General features: G+C 46.9%; 1 protein-coding gene across 1 annotated transcript in view; it reads left to right on the top strand.

Annotated features, from left to right (window-relative positions):
• Nucleotides 1-2,970: 2,970 nt before the first annotated feature.
• The window catches only part of SPMAP2 (sperm microtubule associated protein 2), a 361,513-nt gene continuing 346,013 nt past the window's right edge, over nucleotides 2,971-18,470 (top strand). Inside the window, exon 1 of the mRNA XM_063923633.1 lies at nucleotides 2,971-3,167. The gene's annotated coding sequence lies outside the window, so the exon portion shown is untranslated. The remainder of the gene's footprint in view (nucleotides 3,168-18,470) is intronic.

The raw sequence follows: 18,470 nt of genomic DNA, 5'->3' as shown, positions 1-18,470 counted from the left end.
GCTGTCGGTGGCCCGAAGAATTGCGTGCAGAAGACTGGAGCACCAGCAAACACTCCTGAACCTGCCCCGCCATCATCTAAAGCAAGAGGTGGTAACGAGGTGGAATTCAACCCTCTATATGATTCAGAGGATGGAGGAGCAGCAAAAGGCCATTCAAGCCTATACATCTGCCTACGATATAGGCAAAGGAGGGGGAGTGCACCTGACTCAAGCGCAGTGGAGAATGATTTCAACGTTGTGCAAGGTTCTGCAACCCTTTGAACTTGCCACACGTGAAGTCAGTTCAGATACTGCCAGCCTGAGTCAGGTCATTCCCCTCATCAGGCTTTTGCAGAAGCAGCTGGAGAGATTGAAGGAGGAGCTAAAACGGAGCGATTCCGCTAGGCATGTGGGACTTGTGGATGGAGCCCTTCATTCGCTTAACCAGGATTCACGGGTGATCAATCTGTTGAAATCAGAGCACTACATTTTGGCCACCGTGCTCGATCCTAGGTTTAAAGCCTACGTTGTATCTCTCTTTCCGGCAGACACAAGTCTGCAGAGGTTCAAAGACCTGCTGGTTAGACACTTGTCAACTCAAGTGGAACGTGACCCGTCAACAGCTCCTCCTTCACATTCTCCCGCACCTGGGGCTGCGAGGAAAAGACTAAGAATTCCGAGCCCACCCGCTGGCGGTGATGCAGGGCAGTCTGGAGCGAGTGCTGACATCTGGTCCGGACTGAAGGACCTTCCAACAATTAGTGACATGTCGTCTACTGTCACTGCATATGATTCTGTCACCATTGAAAGAATGGTGGAGAATAATATGAGTGACAGCATCCAAGCAGGCACGTCAGACAGTCCGTACGTATACTGGCAGGAAAAAGAGGCAATTTGGAGGCCCTTGCAAAAACTGGCTTTATTTTACCTAAGTTGCCCCCCCTCCAGTGTGTACTCCGAAAGAGTGTTTAGTGCAGCCGGTCACCTTGTCAGCGATCGGCGTACGAGGTTACTTCCACAAAATGTGGAGAAGATGATGTTCATCAAAATGAATTATAATCAATTCCTCCGTGGAGACATTCACCAGCAATTGCCTCCAAAAAGTACACAGGGACCTGAGATGGTGGATTCCAGTGGGGAGGAATTAATAATAGGGGGATGTACACAGTGAAAGGGGTGAGGAATCGGAGGATGATGATGAGGTGGACATCTTGCCTCTGTAGAGCCAGTTTGAGCAAGGAGAGATTGATTGCTTCTTTTTTTGGTGGGGGCCCAAACCAACCAGTCATTTCAGTCACAGTCGTGTGGCAGACCCTGTGGCTGAAATTATGGGTTTGTTAAAGTGTGCATGTCCTGTTTATACAACATAAGGGTGGGTGGGAGGGCCGAAGGACAATTCCATCTTGCACCTCTTTTTTTTATTTTTTAATCTTTGCATCATGTGATGTTTGGGGCCAATTTTTTTAAGTGCCATCTTGTCTGCCACTGCAGTGCCACTTTTAGATGGGCCAGGCGTTTGTGCCGCCCACTAGGGTCGCTTAGCTTAGTCATCCAGTGACCTCGGTGCAAATTTTAGGACTAAAAATAATATTGGCCCTCATTCCGAGTTGATCGGTCGCAAGGCGAATTTAGCAGAGTTACACACGCTAAGCCGCCGCCTACTGGGAGTGAATCTTAGCTTCTTAAAATTGCGACCGATGTATTCGCAATATTGCGATTACTAACTACTTAGCAGTTTCAGAGTAGCTTCAGACTTACTCTGCCTGTGCGATCAGTTCAGTGCTTGTCGTTCCTGGTTGACGTCACAAACACACCCAGCGTTCGCCCAGGCACTCCCACCGTTTCTCCGGCCACTCCTGCGTTTTTTCCGGAAACGGTAGCGTTTTCAGCCACACGCCCCTGAAACGCCGTGTTTCCGCCCAGTAACACCCATTTCCTGTCAATCACATTACGATCGCCGGAGCGATGAAAAAGCCGTGAGTAAAATTACTTTCTACATAGCAAAGTTACTTGGCGCAGTCGCAGTGCGAACATTGCGCATGCGTACTAAGCGGATTTTCATTGCGATGCGATGAAAAAGAACGAGCGAACAACTCGGAATGAGGGCCATTGTGAGGTGTTCAGAATAGACTGGAAATGAGTGGAAATTATGGTTATTGAGGTTAATAATACTAATAGGATCAAAAATTACCCCCAAATTCTATGATTTAAGCTGTTTTTGAGGGGGTTTTGAAAAAAAACACCCGAATCCGACAAAAAATTTTCAGGGAGGATTTGCCAAAACGCGTCCGAATCCAAAACACGGCCGCGGAACCGAATCCAAAACCAAAACACAAAACCCGAAAAATTTCCGGTACACATCTCTAATATTAATACTTGCATATATAACCAGTTTTCACTTTCATATTATTTTCTAGTTATAAATACATTTTCAGTTTAGTACAGAGTAGGGAACAGCGATGTAATTTTAATTTCCCTCTGTCTCCCCAATGTTATTAATGTGCTGTCTGGTTTAACACACAATAAACGAGCAGTAAAAAGCTGAATATAGAAACTATATAAAAAAAAAGTTTCAAGTGTATGAGAGTGAGTAATTTGTTCCAATACATGATGGAAGCGGCAAATGAAACACAAACAGTAGACAAGACAAGAGAGTATATCTCCTCTTCCATATGTAAGAGCCATATAAGTAGTCTGATCATTTCAGGACAGAGAACGATGGGAGGGGGAGCTTTGTAGCTAGGCACCAAAACTCATTATAAAAGACTGACAGAAGAGAGGAAGAATAAAGCTGTACATATTCAACATAATATAATCCAGTGACACATAAGCACTTTAACATCACTTAGGAGCACATGTGTTCAAAATAAATTTAAAGACAAGCAATCTGAGACTCCTGCGCAGCGAAGCCGCATGTGGCTGGAAAGTGGCATGGTTTCAGCAAAATGGTGTGGCTTTGCGGGGATGCTGCGATCACGAGCCACTTCTCTTGTGTTCATCACTGTGAGCAGCTGTCATGCCCCCAGTCCCTCTGTCTCCCGTGAATAGACGATGTGAATGACAGCGAGTGACAGGGTGTCTCCCGACTGCCCCACCACCACCACCACCCTGGGACACTGCAGCGTGCGGGTCGGACAGCAGGACAATCCCAAACCAACAGCACTGTCCCACGAAAATCGCTACAGTTGGTAGGTATGATAAACTGTCTATACTACATGCAGTATATTCTTCCTTCTTGTGTATGAATTTATAAAAGCAAAAACTGTGCTCTAATATATGCCCATAAAATCATATGGGAATGATCAGTGATAAAGAAATCAACGTCAGATTCAGAAGTGAATGCACAACTAGCCAGTAAGAAGCTGCTTGCTAGTGCAGCAACTGGCAAAATCATCATCATCATCATCATCAGTGTGTATTTGCACCAGTATTTAGGTAACGGCAATTGATGCAGCAACTCTGTCAGAGATGCGGATTCTTGTGTTTCCGGGGAAGACATCTGGCCTGTGTTTGTGCTGGTGTGCATATGCAGAAAGCTGGGTGGCCAGATATATGGTAGTGCTTTCTCTTGTATGAAGATTGTGGTCGCATTGGTAATAAGGAGTTGATTAATATCCTAACCAGAGGCGCAGAGTCTAGAAACTTAGGTGGCCTTCACCAAGGACCCCCGCAAGGAGGTTTGGGCTTGGCTGCTCCCGACGTGCAAGTCGCGGCCCTCTGGCTGGGTTCCCTAGAACTAGACTTGGCTTGTGGCTGGATGTGAAAGATAATATTGTCAACTAGAAGATTAGTCTTCTAGAACCGATGACACTGATGGTTGGCACTGATGATATGGGTGAAATAACTGGAATCAGTGTTTTAGTAGAATCGACCGGGACCGATGTTGTAGCAAGACTGGATAGGACTGATGTTGCCCAGTCTGGTAACTGTGCTTGTGCTTGCATAGCCTATTTAATGATACTTAAATCGTTAAATACCAGATCTCCTCCACACATATCTGTTGATATGTTGGGCATTGCTATTGTGTGATTTCTCCGCCAACATGTATGTTTGTTTGGGGTTGGGGGTTTCATGTCTTGTAGGCTATGGGATTAGTTGCCCCCTAGCTCTTTTTAGCTAATTTTGTTATAGTTTGGCCATTTTTCTGGGGTCCTTCCACAATGTTAGGGTCTAAGTATACGTGTGTTTGGGTGGGTATGCGGGGTGGGAGTGGTTGGGGTTTATTGTTTTTCTTACCTAAGCTGTTTTGGGTGTTTTTGTTTGATTATGCATTTCTAATTCCTGTCTATGTATATGCGTATAATTCCAATGTGTGGAGGGGGTCTGGTAACTGGCTGAATGTTATGATGAATGTCATTTCAGGGAACGTAAGGGGCAGGGGCATCTCTAGAGAGGAGGGGACCCGTGTTCAGACTCCGTGTGTGGGCCCCCTCCTCTCCCGTAGCCGTCGCGCCGCTGCTAGCGCTCTGAGCACTGTAGACTCTGGCACAGTGCCAGAGTCTACAGCGCATGCGCAGGACTCCGAAAAAATGGGCGCTGAGCCATTTTTTCAGAGTCCTGCGCATGCGCTGTAGACTCTGGCACTGTGCCAATGTCTCTAGTGGTCAGTGCGCTAGCAGCGGCGCGATGGCTACGGGAGAGGAGGGGGCCCACACACGGTCAGCGATGGACTCCGGAAAGGTATGTATAGGAGAAATGGGTTCAGTGTGTGTGGTGTAGGCCCCTCTGGACTCAGGGGCCCTGTGCACTGCACACACTGCACCCTTTATAGAAATGCCAATGGTAAGGGGCCTTAATGATAGGGTCAAACGATCCTTAGTAGTGAAACGATTTAAGGCTTGTAACCCGGGTATAGTTTGTCTCCTGGAGACCCATTTAATCGGTAGCCGTGTACTCTTCCTCAAAAAGCCCTAGGTGGGATGTGCCTTTCACTCTACTTTTCACCCGAATTCTAGAGGTGTATCTGAGTTAATACATAAGAGCATGGGCTTTATATGTCAAAAGATCCAGATTGATTCGTCAGGCTGTTATGTTTTTCTAGCAGGCTCCTTTCATAATGTTATGTTTCTGTTACTGGCAGTGTACATCCCCCCCCCTCCCTATACTCCTGCTCTTCTTATTAAAGCCTGTGCGTTTATTCAGGATTTTCCCTCTGTGCCTATTATTGTAATTGGCAATTTTAATGCAGTTATGAGTGAGTCAATGGATCGCTGGAGGCCCGACCCGCAGCATGTGTGGACTGGGGATACCACTTTTGCACGTTTGATCTCTTTATACAGCAGTACCACTGGACTTATACGCCAGTACCACTGGACTAATACAGCAGTGCCACTGGACTTCTACAGCAGTACCACTGGACTTACACGGCAGTACAACTGGAATTATACATCAGTATCACTGGAATTATATGGCAGTACCACTGGATTTATACAGCAGTGTCACTGAAATTATACGGCAGTAGCACTGGACTGGATTTATACAGCAGTATCACTGGACTTATACGCCAGTACCACTGGAATTATACGACAGTATCACTGGATTTATACGGCAGTACCACTGGATTTATACGGCAGTACAACTGAACTTACACAGCAGTACCACTTGACTTACACGGTAGTACCACTGGAATTATACATCAGTATCACAGGAATTATAAGGCAGTACCACAGGACTTATACGCCAGTACCACTGGAGTTATATGGCAGTATTACTGGAATTATACGGCAATATTACTGGGTTTATATGTCAGTACCACTGGATTGGATTTATACAGCAGTATCATTGGACTTATACGGCAATACCACTGGACATACACAACAGTATCACTGGATTTATACGGCAATATCACTGGACTGGATTTATTTTGCAGTATCACTGGATTTATATGCCAGTACCTCTGGAATTATATAGCAATATCACTGGGCTTATACGGCAGTATCACTGGAGTTATACTGCAGTATCACTGGAATTAAACTGCAGTACCACTGGACTAATACGGAAGTACCACTGGACTAATACGGCGGTACCACTGGACTAATACGGCGGTACCACTGGACTAATACGGCAGTACCACTGGACTTACACACAGTACAACTGGAATTATACATCAGTATCACTGGAATTATACGGCAGTACCACTGGATTTATACTGCAGTACCAATGGATTTATACGGCAGTATCACTGGAATTATACGGCAGTAGCACTGGACTGGATTTATACAGCAGTATCACTGAATTTATAGCCCAGTACCACTGGAGTTATACAGCAGTATTACTGGACTTATACGGCAGTATGACTGGAATTATACGGCAGTACCACTGGACTTATACGGCAGTACCACTGGATTTATACGGCAGTACCACTGGACATAAACGGCAGTACCACTGGACATAAACGGCAGTACCACTGGACATAAACGGCAGTACCACTGGAATTTTACATTAGTATCACTGGAATTATACGGCAGTACCACAGGATTTATACGGCAGTACCTCTGGATTTATACGGCAGTATCACAGGAATTATGCGCCAGTACTACTGGACTTATACGGCAGTACCGCTGGACTGGATTTATACGGCAGTATTACTGGATTTATACGGCAGTACCACTGGACATATACGGCAGTATCACAGGACTTATACGGCAATATCAATGGACTGGATTTATACGCCAGTACCACTGGATTTATATGGCAGTTCCACTGGACATATGCGGCAGTATCACTGGATTTATATGGCAGGACCACTAGAATTATTCACCAGTATCACTAGACTGGAATTATATTGTTGTACCACTGGACGTATACGGCAGTACCACTGGACATATATGGCAGTATTACTGGACTTATACAGCAGTACCACTGGACTTGATTTATACAGCAGTACCACTGGATTTATACGGTAGTACCACTTGACATATACGGCAGTATCACTGGAATTATATGGCAGTACCACTTTACATATACGGCAGTACCACTGGACATATACAGAAGTATCACTGGACTTATACGGCAGTATCACTGGACTGGATTTATACGCCAGTACTACTGGATTTATACGCCAGTACCACTGGATTTATATGGCAGTAGCACTGGACGTATATGGATTTATACAGCCGCACAGGGACACCACCACTGGACTGATGCAGTACAACACAGAACCACTGCAATGGACTGGACTTATACAGCAGCACTGGACATATGGCAGCAGAGGACACCCCACTGTGACTGGACTGATGCTGCACAAGACACTACCACTGTACTGATGCAGGAAAACACAGCACCACTACACTGGACTTAAACAGCTACACTGGACATATGGCAGTACCACTTTACATATACGGCAGTACCACTGGACATATACGGAAGTATCACTGGACTTATACGCCAGTATCACTGGACTGGATTTATACGCCAGTACTACTGGATTTATACGCCAGTACCACTGGATTTATATGGCAGTAGCACTGGATGTATATGGCAGTATCACTGGACATATATGGCAGTACCACTGGATTTATACAGCAGCACAGGGACACCACCACTGGACTGATGCAGTACAACACAGCACCACTGCAATGGACTGGACTTATACAGCAGCACTGGACATATGGCAGCAGAGGACACCCCACTGTGACTGGACTGATGCTGCACAAGACACCACCACTGTACTGATGCAGGAAAACACAGCACCACTACACTGGACTTATACAGCTACACTGGACATATGGCAGCAGAGGACATCACCACTGTGACTGGACTGAGCAGCACAAGACAGCACTGGAATCGCCACCCCACTTTCCCTCCCGCACAGGCACTGAGGACAGAGACACATCCTCTTGCTACACTCTCTAATTCCGGACTGAATATGGCGGCGACGCGCGGCTCCTTATATTGTCAAAGTCGAAAAATATTGCAGTACACACATCACGTACAAACTACACACAGATGGCCTCTGTGCGCGTACTTGCTCTGCTGTGCATGCGCATATTCGCAATTTGCGTATGGTCGCTCCCGCGGTCCTGCATATTAGCGCGTGGTATGAGTATTTACGGTAGAGTTTGTGAACGCATGGAAGGCTATCAAAACACATTACATATTTAATCCAAATAGTGCACAATGTACACATAGTCTCCCTGCACCACATCAGAAAGTAACTGCAGTTTAAATGGTAACAGAACAAAGGGATATGAGGGGACAGAACAAGGTTATAAGGTGGTGTTTGGTATCCAGCTGAAGGGTATTTTAAGGGTAACATTCCGGTGTTGGTTTGAGGAAGATCGCATGTTCCTGCGGATAGTTATGTGCAGGAGCAGAATATAGATATAAACTGTATTTACTGTACATTATGTATGCAGCGGGAATCCAGTGGAGACCACCCACAAGAGCAGTTAGAAAAGACATCGCCTACCTATTCAAACCGACCTATGACCTCTCCTGTACTGTAAATGACCATCCCTGTGTCCAATGGACAAAGAGATTACAGTATCCATTGTGTTATGTTTTGGATGAATTGTATAAAGAGAGCCTGCAGCAGGCCTGGTCAGACACAAGACTCACAACGTTATCTATCAGATGACGGAGGACCAGACTGGGTAGCGCGGCGAATCCACTCACGTATGTACAATTGATTGTAGCCATTATTCTGTTGTATTGTATTGTTTATATTGTAACCCCCTTTCAGCAATTATACGCTGTGGTGTCGGAACCCAGTGGTTTAACTACAAACTAGTGTCGTGTCTTCCTTTCCCTGCTAAGGTTTAAAGTGTATTACTATCGCATTGCATTGCTGTAAAAGGTTTAAAATGTGTCTCTGGGTGTGTACGCGCTGCGTGTACTTTGTACCGTTAGCGCAGCATGTGTACGCAAAGTCCGTACACTGTACGGGACTCTGTACGCAAACAGTGTACAATGGGGGTCATTCCGAGTTGTTCGCTCGCAAGCCGTTTTTAGCAGCTTTGCACACGCTAAGCCTACGCCTACTGGGAGTGAATCTTAGCATAGTAAAATTGCGAACGAAAGATTCGCAATATTGCGAAAAGACATCTCTGTGCAGTTTCTGAGTAGCTCCAGACTTACTCGGCATCTGCGATCAGTTCAGAGCTTGTCGTTCCTGGTTTGACGTCACAAACACACCCAGCGTTCGCCCAGACACTCCTCCGTTTCTCCAGCCACTCCCGCGTTTTTCCCAGAAACGGTAGCGTTTTTTCCCACACGCCCATAAAACGGCCTGTTTCCGCCCAGAAACACCCACTTCCTGTCAATCACATTACGATCGCCTGAACGAAGAAAAAGCCGTGAGTAAAATACCTAACTTCATAGCAAATTTACTTGGCGCAGTCGCAGTGCGAACATTGCGCATGCGCACTAAGCGGAAAATCGCTGCGATGCGATGAAATTTACCGAGCGAACAACTCGGAATGACCCCCAATGTATGTAGGGTGTGTATTAAGTTTAGCGGCCGCAGCGGCTTCATGGTAAAGTGTATATGAAGTGTGTATAAGGTATAGCTTTTCATTCCTGCATATAAAACGGCATTATCAATATGGAATCCAAAACCCACGAGAATCCAATAGCGGGATGATGACGTTTTGCCTGGTTTCCGCGTCAGGCGGGAAAACCTGAGCCAGGCTCGGATTGTAAAGCGTAACGGAATATGCTGCGCTATATAAGAAACTGTTAATAAATAAAATAAATCCGGGCTCGGGTAGTGAAGTTTGGGACTGGGGGGGGGGTGGCTGGGTTCGGCTCTCAGAGAACCGAACCCACTCATCTCTAAATAATATAAGCTCTAGTTTAAGTTCTATATTTCTCAGAAATATAAATCATGCTGCAGAAATAGTTCCATATACGTATGGGCCTAATTCGGACCCAATCACTGCAACGCCAGCGAACGCAGTCTGATGCCCTTTGGGGAGTGCGCACACGCAGCGGGCATATTGCGCGTGCGCACCCAGTAAGATCCAGTTGGATGCAGAAGCATCTCACTGGTGCAATCGCGTTTGCCTGATTGACAGGCAGAGGTGGTCACAGGGCGGGAGGGGGAATGCCAATGGCATTAGAATGCTGTTGGTGGAGCGCGGTCCAGACAACACAGGCGGTCCGAACCACTGTGGGGGTGGGCCGCGGTGGCTGCGTGACATCACACGCGGTCAATGTCACCCAGAATGCGGTGGGTAGCCGCCTGCCAGTGCAGCTAGGCTGCGCAGGTAGGGAGCTACTTGGTGTGTGCGAAAGCATATCCACCGTGCAATGCTTTTGCACCCGTGCGGGGGGGGGGGGGGGGAGGCAGGGCCTGACATGCGGGGCAGACTGGCCCAATGCTGGGAGTTTCCCCGCATGTCAGAGAAACTGATCGTAGATGTGCTAAATCAAGGGGAAGATGATAATGACAATGACATCTTGCCACTGTAGAGATCATTGACAGCACTGTTAGGTTAGCTGATCATTGACAATAACACTGTTAGCTAATTTAAGCCAATTGGTAGCTTGTTTTGAGGGTGCCCAAAAAAAACCAAGCACTTCAGCCACAAAAGTGTCAGTCCCCGTAGCTGAAGTGCCTGGTTTGTTAAACTGTGCATGTCCTTTTTAATATCCAACATAATGGTGGGTGGGAGAGCCCAAGGACAATTTCATCTTGCATCGCTTTTCTTTTCTGGCACTGTTGTGTGCAATGTTTCAAAGAAGTGCTATAAACTGCTGTGTGTTTGTGATGCTGCTCTGTCACTTAGTAATCAACAAACTCGCTGCAGCCTTAGGCTAATATTGGGCAAAAAAATATTATGAGCTGTGAGTAGAGATGAGCAGTTCAGATTTTAAGAAACACGAACCACTCCAAACTTCAGGGATCCGAGGCAGTCGAGCTGGGACTCGGATCTGCCACGAGATGCATCTGTCGGATCTCGTGGTTTTGGCTCAGATACCAGTTTAAAAAGCCCCTATAAAGTCAATGGGCTGACCACTGATTGGCTGAGAGAGCCGTCTGACATGGCTCTCAACCAAACTCTATCTATACCTCATCTCTTCGTAAACTAATCAGCTCTTTTGGTTTTCAGTATCATCTGTACGCAGATGATACTCAATTCTACCTACCCTCCCTTGACTTGTTCCTATCTGTACTGGGCCGTGTCACTGAATGCCTTTTTGCCATTTCATCCTGGATGACGTCTCGGCACCTCAAACTTATTAATTCAAAGACAGAGTTAATTATATTTCCACCGGCCAGTAGTAGTTTCCAACCTAATATCTCTATAACTGTTAAAAACTCGACTATCTACCCTACCCCACAAGCTAGCTGCCTAGGTGTCATACTTGACTCTGATCTGTCCTTTGTTCCCTACATTCAATCTGTCTCAAGATCATGTTACATACAGCTAAGAAACATATCCAAGATACGACCATACCTTACACAAGACACTGCTAAAACTCTAATCCATGCTCTCATTATCTCCCGGATTGATTATTGCAATAGTCTTCTTACTGGTCTTACCAAAACGAGACTCTCACCACTACAATTCATTCTGAATGCAGCTGCGAGGCTAATCTTCCTCACTAGACGTTCATCGTCTGCAGATCCACTCTGTCAGTCCCTCCATTGGTTACTTGTATTCTACTGTATTCAATATAAAATACTTTTAGTCACACACAAGGCATTAAACAAACTACACCAACGTACATCACTTTGCTTATCTCAAAATATCTCCCAACCCGACCTCTTCACTCTTCACAAGACCTGCGTCTCTCATCCACACTCATTACTCGCTCCCACTCACGATTGCAGGACTTTCATCGGGCTGCACCCACTCTGTGGAATGCCCTACCACGCACAATAAGACTCTCCTCTAGTCTCCAAACCTTCAAGTGTTCCCTGAAAACTCACCTCTTCAGGCAAGCCTATCACATTCCAGTACTGCCCACATAACTTTCATAAACCTTCCTATAAAATTGCATCCACTCTGCACAGTCCACACATATCCTGATTCCTCACGTCTTCTCATTCTTCACTTTCCCTTCCTCTCGAACCCGGTTCATCATTACTGTATGACCATATCATACAGCCCACCAAGAACCTTTGCAATCTGGCGGACAACTATGCAATAGATAGAACCTTTCCTTGAGTATACATGCCTATTTCCCTATAGATTGTAAGCTTGCGGGCAGGGCCTTCCTACCTCTATGACTGTTTGTTTTCACCCAGTTTTGTTATATCATTGTTATTTACAATTGTAAAGCACAAGGGAATTTGCTGCACTGTATAAGAAACTGTTAATAAATAAATAATAAATCAGGGCTTCCCCATTGACTTTAATGGGACAAGATGGCAGCCTGCATCGCACAAATTACACTGCCACCTGCACTGCCGACACTGCAGCTGGCACTGCTGACACCCCAAACTGCTGGCACCCCCACACTGAGGATACCGCCGGCACTCCCACAGTGCTGACACCCCTGTACTGAGGACATCACTGGCACTCCAGCATTGCCAATACTGCCGTCCGACACTGCCGGCTCCCCTGCACTGAGGACATTGCCGAAACGCCTGCACTGCTGACACAATTGCCAACCCCGCACTGCCGACTCAGCCAGCACCCCCATGCTGCCAACATCGCTGACACTCCCCAGCACTGAGGACACCACAGGCACTGTTGTCATCCCTGCACTGAGGACACAGATGACACTACTGAACTGCCGATACCACCAGCACCCCAGCAATACTGACACCACCGGCAACCCTGCACTGAGGACACTGCCTGCACCACTGCAGTGAGGACACCCCTGGCATCCCCACACTGTCGACACAGCCAGCAGTACCGACTCAAACAGCAACTCCGCTCCGAGGACACTGCCCACACCCCCACACTGAGGACACCACCATCCCTGCCGACACTGCCAGCACCCCTGCAGTGAGGACACCTCTGACACCCACTGGTGTATCCACCCTGCACTGTATCTTGCATTGTATATGAGCTACACTGTATCACACACTATATCCATCTCACACTGTATCCAACCCACACTGTAAACATGGACATAGACATGGAAAAATGTATTGCTCCCTTTTCAACCTGCAACAAAGTCATTTTACTGACTATGCAGTTATATACAATAAAATGCACCTTTAAAACTTTAAGGTAACATTGCAGTGTCCATATTGCAAAGATTTTTACTTTGTTGCAGATTGAAGTTAGCAATTAATTGGAAACAATCTCTGAGGACCAGAAAGAAAGGAGGGATATTTATATAGTCTATATAGAAAAATGTATTAATATAAAAATTGTGTTTTTAAATTATACTGCTGATTTGATGTTTTTTAAATTTCATTTTATATATGGTATTAAAAAACTGAAGTAAAAATAAAAATATCTTCATTCATATATATATATATATATATATATATATATAGTGTCAGTGCTTTCAAATTTCTTCTTTGTTTTACTTTATAAGGGTTGAGTATCCCTTGGTTATATGAAGGCTGCTGTTAGGTTCCTGTGTCGGTTCCAGTGTCGGTTCCTGTGTTGGTTCCTGTGTCGGTTCCAGTGTCTGATCCTGTGTCCTGCCGTGAAGCGTTCCTGTCCAGAAGTCCTGTGGCTTTGTCTGTGCCTGGTCGAGTATCTGGCTTCTTGGTGTCCACCGGTCTGTTGTTTGGGATTATGCCTGTCCTCCGGTTCTGAGAGTCTGTGTCGGCTACATTGGGGGTTCCTGTCCGTTTGCCAGTATTTGTACCGGTTCCGTGAGTAGCGGCTTTGCCGCGTCCGTTGGCCTAGGCCGTAGTATTCTTTGGTTATATTTTGTTACTGGTGTTTTGCAGAGGGTTCTGCTTATGCTGTCACCGCCGGTACACAACAGTATTGTGTCGGCGAGTGGACAGCATTTCCTTTGTTGTTCTTTTCCTTTGGCGGCGTGCCGCACATATATTTAGTTTTAGGGTTGTTAGTAGCCCCTAGCCTTCTGTTTGCTTTAGTTAGAGGTCCCCTTGTTATTATCCTGTCTCGGTTCACGCCTTGTCTCACTCTAAGACCTGGGGGCATCGGAGTTGGGCAGACCTAATTCGCCCTTCAAACGCGGCTGCCGTGGGCCCAAGAAACCATAGTCACTCAGGCGTGAACTGACCACACGGGTGAAACAATGGAGATAGGGTGCTAGGGGCTATTTCCACACCACACCTTATTTCAGCGTCACGTTCTAGTGCTCTGGACTCACTACGCAACATCTCCCTTGTTCTGAGCACCAGGAACCTAACAGCTGCGACAAATCTGTATACTTAATTACTGGGTATTTGGTTGGCGCCTGGAAGATTATTTTCTTTTTTACTTCATATGTCAGTGTGACACACTGTGCTGTGGCTCCATCACCTCCCCAGCGGAGTCGCATACTCCCGCTGGCTCTGTTCCCGGGTACTTGCAGCGGAGGCGCCCCGGTTTCCTAGGCATACCACCACAGATGCTCTCCTGGATCACGTGGCTGCTACTAAAGAAGGTAAGAAAGTCCCCCAGGTGGGACTTGCCATTAAATCGCGTTCCGGTTGCGGTTTAAGGAGACGAACCGCGACGCTGGCATGGACACTATGACAGAGCAGAGACCCCACTATATCCACCAGGGCATGGGACAACAGGTCAGATAGTAAAATATCCACTTTAATAAGGCTCCATAGTACCCGGTGGGGAGGAACAGCATAGGGGAAAAGGCGCTTGACCTGTAGCCCCTCCCCCAGCTCCGGGAGCGCCATCTACTGCTGGTGTTCCCACCCTGGAGCTGCCTCACACTCTCCCTCATTCCCTGACTGAGACTCTGGGAGCCAACTTCTCACAATAGCTGCGACTGGTCTTCGGGACTGCAGGGCAAGGTCTCCTCTGTAAATCCGCCCGATTCATCAGCGCTGTGATTTTACAGACAACTATGTATTCTATATGTCTTTTTAAGACAGTGTTAGTTAAGAACAAGTGTACCTCTACCAGAATATATTGTACGAGTATTCTGTTTTATACATCCGGTCTCGGACCACGCATTGTTTTACATATATATATATATTTTTTTTTTTACTAGTCCAGTGTAGTTTTATTGTCTGACTAAAATAATTATCTGCATTGCCACTGTGACTGTGTGTGCCTGTATCTGCTATGTGGATTTCACTTTCAGTGTATCCCACCTGTAGCTATCACTGTATTCTGTACCCGAAAGGACTATGGGCCTCATTCCGACCCGATCGCACGCTGCACTTCCTTGCAGCGGTGCGATCGGGTCTGGAATGCGCATGTGCGGCGTGAGCATTGCGCATGTGCGTCGTTGCCCAGGAGAAAGCAGTCGCAGTGGCTACCACAAGAAGATTGACTGCAGGAATGCATTTCGGGGCGTCAACTGAACGTTGGAGGCCAATTTTGGGGCGTGGTAAGGAAAACACAGGCGTGTCCAGGCGACCGGAGGGCGGATGTCGTCTGACGTCAAAGCCGAGCCCATCATCGCTGGATCTATCGCACAGGGTATGTCCAGGGCTGGTCTTGATTTGTGAGAAACTTTTTAAGCATAGCAGGGCTGCACAAGCGATCGCAGCCCAGCTATGCTAAAATACACTCCTCCATAGGCTGAGATTAGTTGATCGTACCAGCAGCAAAAAGTTGCTTGGTGCGATCAACTCGGAATGAGGGCCAATGTGCGTCAGGATCTCATATATAGTGCTGCGCAGTATTTACAGTTAAGTGTATTCTACTGTGTATTTCGGTCACCTCATACCGCATTTATTCTCTGTTTGTGTCCTGTATATACTGTCACATAAATAGGGTATTTATTTGCAGATATTGTATTTGTCTGGCTGTATCATACTCTCTCGCTCTAGGGTTACATTGACTATAATGTCTACCACAAATAGCGGGAAATCCGCGGACGATCCTGCATCATGCAATGAATGCGCCAAGGATTTGTCTGAGGGGGAAGTTTTGAAGGATGGTCTTTGTAATATGTACCATTCATCACCCAGTCAGCCCACTGCTCCTGTAGCCAATCAGGAGCCACCTTGGGCGGCGTTCTCAACTATGCTTAATACGCTTGTGATATGCCTTACACCACCTATGGGACCTCCTGTGCCATTGAAGCCACATATTGGCCCTGTGGTAAATCCGCCCTGGGCGGATACTCTGTCTACCCAGATACAATTGAATCAATCTTTGGTTAGACAAAAACGTACCCCACTTCCCTCTGGGGTCAAGGGGTCATCTAAGCTGGCCGCTTCCTCACAATCCACTAATATCTCAGATGGTACTTCTGATGAGGATGGGGAGTATACTGATCCATCAGACACATATAGTTGCTTCTGACGAGGAACCTACAACTCAGGTTGATGTCCCTGACCTAGTGGAGGCTATTAAGCTGATTCTACAAATCGATGATGATGTAGATCCCACTACTGCATCTAAAAAACCTGATAAGTTTAAACGTCAGAAGGTAGCTAAAGTAGTCTTACCGCATTCTATTTAGTAGACATATGTCAGGAACCCTGGTCTTCTCCAGGAATGAAATTCTCCCTGTCTAAAAAGATGCAAGCTCGTTATCCTCTCCCTGCTGAGTTGTGTAACAAGTGGGAAAATTCACCGCCGGTGGATTCCCATGTCACCCGTCTTGTGGTGTCATCTACTTTGCCTGTCACCACTGCCACCTCACTGAAGGAACCGACAGATAAGTGTGTGGAGGGATGCTTGAAGTTTATTTACTCCCTCACAGGTGCGGTACATAGACCAACTATAGCAGCCTGCTGGGCCGCAAAAGGAATTGAAGCATGGGTTCAGGCAATAGATTACCTCATATTACCACCGCCTCCCAATATATTCAGGAGGCATCCTCTGAGGAAGGTGTAATGGAGGCCAAGGCGTCGACTACGTCCATCCTGGCTCGCCGAATTCTGTGGTTCAGGTCCTGGAAGGTGGACCTGGACTCCAAAAAGACCTTGGAGGTACTTCCTTTTAAGGAAGACATCCTATTTGGGGAAGATCTGAATAAGATTGTGACTGACTTAGCGGCTGCTAAGACTGCATTTCTCCCGAATACTAATCCTTCTGCACAGAAGGCAAAGAGTACCACTTTTCGTTCCTTTCGACCTCAAGGGAAAGCAAAAGGTCAGGCATACCCGAGACAAGCTCGATCTCCCAAAACCACTAAGCCCAAAGCAAAACAATCCTGGGCCACCCGTCAGTCTGCTTCCAAACAAGACAAGCCTGCTGCATGATGGGGCGGGCCTCTCCCTGGAGGATCCCAGGGTGGGAGGCCGACTTCTGCAGTTCACCCAGGTCTGGTTAAAGACCACTTCGGACGCATGGGTGCAAGAAGTAATCTATCACGGGTATGCAGTCTCTTTCAAGAGACGTCCCCCTTGCCAGTTCTGCGCGTCATTTATTCCTTCGACCTGTTGAAGGCACAAGCTCTACACTTGGTTGTGCGTTCCCTCCCGGATACAGGAGTGGTAGTGCCGGTACCCCTGTCCCAGAGAGGCGGAGGATACTACTCAACCCTGTTTCTAGTCCTGAAACCCAATGGGTCTATTCTCAACCTCAAATCACTGAACAAATTTGTGAGAGTATCCAAGTTCTGTACGGAAACGCTGTGCTCGATTGTACTGGCCATGGAACCTGGAGATTATATGGTATCCCTAGATATACAAGATGCTTGTCTGCATATACCTATTGCCATATCGCATCAGCAATATCTGCGGTTTGCTATTGGCAACCTTCACTATCAGTTCCAGGCTCTGCCATTTGGACTGGCCATGGTCCTCGGATCTTCACCAAGGTTATGGCCGTGATGACGGCTTATCTCCATCATCAGGGAATCAGGATTCTGCCGTATCTGGATGACTTGCTGATCCTAGCAAACTCCCAAGATGTCCTCCTCAGTCATCTGCAACTGAAGGTATGCTTTCTACAAGCCCATGAGTGGCTCGTAAACTGGAAGAAGCCCTCGCTGGTCCCTTCTCGGAGCATGGTGCACCTGGGGGCACTGCTGGACACACACCACAGAGACTGTTTCTGTCTCCAGAGAAAGTCCTGAAACTTCAGGACAGGATCAGATGCTTCCTCTCTCGCCCAAGAGTGTCGATACACTCGGCGATGCAAGTACTAGGCCTCATGGTGTCTGCTTTCGACATGGTAGAGTACGCTCAATTTCATTCCCGCCCTCTACAGAGGTTAATCCTTTCCAAGTGGGATGGCCTGCCTCATCGGATCAGGTCTCAAATGATCTCCTTGACTCCGGAGGTTCGTCTGTCACTGAGCTGGTGACTACAGGACCAGCAGTTGAGCAGGGGCTGTCCCTTCTGGATCCCCAACTGGGTCCTACTGACTATGTACGCCAGTCTGAGTGGTTGGTACACGGTGCTGGAACAACGCTCTCTCCAGGGTCGGTGGACCATAGAGGAATCTCTCCTTCCGATAAATATTCTGGAATTGCGGGCAGTGTTCAATGCTTTGACTCTTGCCCTGCCTCTGATACAGAACAGGCCTGTTTATGTA

The sequence above is a fragment of the Pseudophryne corroboree genome, chromosome 1 (genome assembly GCF_028390025.1).
Source record: "Pseudophryne corroboree isolate aPseCor3 chromosome 1, aPseCor3.hap2, whole genome shotgun sequence".
NCBI classification, from domain to species: domain Eukaryota; kingdom Metazoa; phylum Chordata; class Amphibia; order Anura; family Myobatrachidae; genus Pseudophryne; species Pseudophryne corroboree.
The sequence above is the reverse complement of the archived record's forward strand: the minus strand, read 5'-3'. Positions and strand labels throughout refer to the sequence as shown.